Raw genomic sequence first — 5,198 nt, 5'->3', positions numbered from 1 at the left:
CCCTCCCCTCCCGCGCTAGCCTAAGGGCCACCTTAGCAAAGCGCATCCCAGGCTGCATAGCCGCACTACCCTACCCAACCATACCACACATAAACATGACACTACCCCCGGGGTTTACACAGACGAGCCGGCGAAGCAAGAAGAGCGCCAGAAGAAAGGGCCCTAGCCGGCGGGGCCCAGCCAGGACAAAAAGAGGTCCCACAAAGCGCCTCCACCTGCCGCATTTGCGGTTGGGGTAGACGACGGATGGAGCCCACCTACGAAGGCTGTCCAGGCCTACACGAGATGAGGCAGGATAAAGAGGGATAATGCCCCTCGATCCCAAATCATTGAGGCCAATTTCTAGCCATGGAATAATGGCGCGAGTCATTCAATTTTGCATTGCGACAAAATTAATTATGTGCTGTAAATTACCTTTATGAGGAAGTTTTGACATTCTGCAATTTTACGTATTTTGAGCTTCTTATTTCAAATTTTTTATTTGCCACCTCGTATCTTTGCCGCCGGTGGCGCCGCCAAATTGTAATAAATGAGGAAAAAAAGAGATTTTTAAGTAATCTCGTCACTCGTTGCTTTTATAACAAAAATAGTTATGTAATAAATTAAAGACCAGGAAATTTACTACAAATAAGGCGGTTGAAACTGCTGTGAAGACTCGAATAAATTCTGGATCTTTAAAGGCAAATGTGGTTAATACTAAATTAGTAAAAGACGGTCTTCTTATTCGCTATATTAATAATCACTACTTGTGTAGTGACTACTTAATCTGCTTAAATCTAATACTACTCAGAAACTTGACCAGATTTTAATGTTTGTGAACCTAGAAAATACAATCCTAGGATTATTATATTTGGTGTTGAGGGTGATACTGCATCCAGAGATGACATTGCAGAGTCAATCCTGAAGGATAATGATCTTGGGGCGTCTAATGGTGACATCAAACTGGTAAATACGATTAAGAATAGTCATTTTTATAACTTGGTTCTTGAGACTTCACTTATTTATTTAAGACTATTATGTCTAAAAATAAATTACTTGTTGGATGGAAAAGTTGTTTATTTAAGGCAGGGATGCACATAGCGCGGCCCGCGGCCCGCATGCGGCCCGCTGTCGATGTTTATGCGGCCCGCCAACGAATTTTAAAAGTATTCTACTCGCCGTGCTCCGGTCCAAGCATATTATTACGAGATTAGAAATCTGTCGCATCAACTAGATTACAGATTCGCGAAACACGTCGATCCCCGAACAAAGTGGATGGTTCTCGATGTTTGGTAACTCGTATAAATACGACGCATCGCCGGCTACCGGGGCAGTTAAGTTTTGACTACGGATAAGCGAACGTTATACTGTTTGAGAACTGTAATCTGTGACGAGTAAATATTTCGTCGTTCGAACTTGGCTTTTACCGACTGTAACATATAATATTAATTTTGATATGGATAAACCAGGCCCCAGTAAGAAACGTAGTCGTAAGGTTGAAGATGAAAATCGACAGTTTCATGATATTTGGACCGAAAAATACTTTTTTATTTCATCGCATAACAAAATTGTCTGTTTAATATGCAAGAGTAGTGTTTCTATTCCGAAGGAATATAATGTGAAAAGGCACTATGAAACCCAGCATCCAACTTTTACCAAATTAACTGGCGAAAATCGAACGCAAAGAATTTCCACTTTACAACGGGAACTAATAGGCCAGCAATCTATGTTTACAAAACCAATTCAAGATGCTGAAACAGCCACTGAAGTTAGCTTTGAAATATCTCGAATAATAGCGAAAACTTGTCGGCCTTTTAAAGATGGTGAGTTTGTTAAGCAATGTTTGGATATCGCCGCAAAAAAAATTTGTCCGGAAAATGTAAAGAAGTTTGAAAAAATTCAGTTAAATCGGATGACTGTTCAAAGAAGAATTACCGCATTAGCAGATAATATAGAAGAGCAATTAGCTACGAAATCGAGAAGTTTTGAGTATTTTTCTATAGCGCTCGACGAATCTACAGATATAAGTTCAACTGCTCAACTATTAATATTTTTACGAGGTGTAACGCAAAATTTTGAAGTGAGTGAAGAACTGATTGGTATGAGTTCTTTGACAAGTCAAACCAGGGGAAGTGACATGCTCAAAGCTCTTCTAGAAAAATGTTCTATAATGGATTTGGATTTAACGAAAATATCTGGAATTACAACTGACGGAGCACCTTCAATGGTTGGAAGTACATCTGGGATAGTAACTCTGTTAAAAACATATTTACAAACTAAAAACATAAATACCAAGGAATTAATGCAGTTTCATTGTATTATACATCAAGAGGCCCTCTGTTCAAAATTATTGGGATTTGAAAATGTTATGAAAGTTGTAGTACCTACCGTAAACTTTATAAAATCACGAGGTCTCAATCACCGACAATTCAAACAATTTCTCGAGGATATTGAAAGCGAATATGGTGATCTCCTGTTTTACACTGAAGTAAGGTGGCTAAGTCGTGGGTTGACACTACAGCGATTTCTTAACTTGATTGAAGAAATCCAACTATTTCTGGCGGAAAAGAAAAACGACGTCCCCGAACTCGACAACCCTGATTGGCTGTGTGACTTAGCGTTTCTTGTAGACATCACAAATCACTTGAATGTCTTAAATACGCGACTCCAAGGCAAAGATCAATTGATTTCGCAGCTATACTCTCATGTTTCGTCCTTTCAATGCAAATTGAGTCTTTTCAGGACACAAATCAATTCAGCCAATTACGGCCATTTTCCGAACTACAAAAAAATTATGGAGAAGTTCAATAAAACTGACGTCAATTTCGCTCATGTTGAAAAAATTGATATTTTGATACAAGCTTTTGAAAATCGTTTTGTAGACTTCAAAAAAGTTAAACCGCTATTGGACATTTTCAGCAATCCTTTCAACATTTCACCCGAAAATGCGCCGGAATTAATGCAGCTGGAATTAATAGACATGCAAAATGATGATAATTTAAGAAACAAATTTAATGAAGGTAATTTACTCAACTTCTACCGTTGCGTTGATAAAAACGCTTATAAAGAGTTGCGAATAAATGCATTGAAATGCGCAAGCTTATTTGGATCGACGTATATTTGTGAACAAACGTTTTCAGTGATGAAACTTAACAAAACGAAAAACCGAAACCGTCTGGCAAATGAAAATTTGGAAGCAATTATACGTGTGGCTACAAGTAATGTGGAGCCAAATATAAAAAAACTTGTTAGTTCAATGCAATGTCATGCATCAAAATAATAAAACATGAAATATTACATTGTAATGATTACATAATTATTACAACAAACATTTTTGAAGGTTATTTTATTTTTATCATTGTATTTCATACTATTTAAAAATAAAAAACTTTGTGTTAATAAATATTGTTTGTAGTGGCCCGTCTTTGGCTTATATTTTTCCCGAGTGGCCCCTGTTCCCTATAAGTCTGTGCATCCCTGGTTTAAGGAATATTTAAATTTGAAGATTTGTTTTAAATGTTGCAAATATGGGCACATAAAAAAGTTTTGTAATAGTACTCCATTTGTCCGAAGTGTTCAGAAAAACATGGAAAAAACAATTGTAATGTTAGCGATAATGATCTACTGTGTTGTATTAATTGTAGAGAATTGAATTTAGAACACAAATTGAATGTACCAACAGATCATGTTGCACCTAATATTACTGTTTGTCACCACTATAAAAATATGCTTAATATACATAAATCCAAAATTAATTAGGATAAATAAAAATAACTTAAAATTACTTAAATTCGGTCATCTTAATGCTCGATCATTTGGTACAAGATTCAATTTGTTTAAAGATTTAGTTACATCATCTAACTTCGATATTATGTGTGTAATTGAATCCTGGCTTAATAATAATTTACCGTCTGATCATTTTGCTATTCCTAATTTTCGTATTTATCTTAATAACAGGTAGTAGTCGTGGCGGTAGAGTCTGATTGATTGGCCGATTGTTTTAAATGATTTTGAAACAAATTGCGTTGTACCTTTGGGTACATATCAAATGTTGAAAGCTGTCCTTTCTTATTAGTAGGTAAGTATGAAATTCGTGGAGTAGATTCTTAACACATTTATTTGTTTAAAACACTATTAAATACTATCAGTTACAGCTACAAGCTTAATTCTTACACTGACGATGAGGGATCCGATCTGGCTATTTAAAGGATCCTTTATCGCTTACAAATTTGGATTAGTAATGTAAAGGTTAGACACGACATAATTTTATGCATGAAAGGTATTTAGATAGCAAAATATATAAACAAAGATAAATAGTTTATGTGGACCGTATTTAGTAATAGTTGTATAACTCCTCCCATCTTAAAAAGGAAGTTGGGGCTCTGCAAGGGCTTCAACTGACTTATTAGTTTAAATTGTGGCTCGTTCCTGGGATTTGTGGAAGAGTACTGCTAGACCGGTATTTCTTTAAAATCTCCTACGTAAACGTTTTTGAAGAGGTTTTCCTTTTGGTAGAGGTCATTCAATGGAACATTCCTTAACGGGGCCATTGGAAAAGAAGTTATGTTTCTGTTTTGGTATAAAAAATGTCGTACTAGTAGTAGTCTTCATATTTGTAGACTTTATCTTTTATTGAGAATTGACTCGTATCATGATAATTTTAGTGTTGGCTACTACAGTTTTTATATCGTTCTATATATATATACAGGGTGGTCGCGACGTAATGGGCCAAAATTCATGGGTAGATTCCCCAAGTAAAAATATTGCGATTTAGCCAAACTTACCTTAGTACAAAAGTTAATAGTTAAAGAGATACAGGGTGTTAAATGTAAAATATTATTTAAGTTTTTTTAAATTTATTCCTTAACAAATGCAAATATCCTCACAAAATTTTGTGGATTGGAGTTCGTTGAGTAGAGGAATTGAAATCTGTTCACATTTTGGTTAAAGTTCATAGAGGGCGGTAGCTGCAGTAGATTGAATGTGTTAAAAACGACATAACTTTTTTGTGCTTTAAGGTATCTCATCTTTGGTTACAAATTCTTATTTTCCAACTTTTTTTACACAAAAAAGGTAGACTTTATGAAAGTAGCTGTCTCGCACCGTTTCCGAGATATTTGGCTTTGAAACTTCCAATGCTAATAGTTGAAATAATTAAAATAATTTAGAAATGTCAAAAACAAGGGTTTATTTAGAATTAAAAATTGTAATGCACAGTA

The sequence above is a fragment of the Anoplophora glabripennis genome, unplaced genomic scaffold, assembly GCF_000390285.2.
Source record: "Anoplophora glabripennis isolate ALB-LARVAE unplaced genomic scaffold, Agla_2.0 scaffold904, whole genome shotgun sequence".
Lineage (NCBI taxonomy): Eukaryota > Metazoa > Arthropoda > Insecta > Coleoptera > Cerambycidae > Anoplophora > Anoplophora glabripennis.
This window is presented reverse-complemented; position numbering follows the sequence as displayed.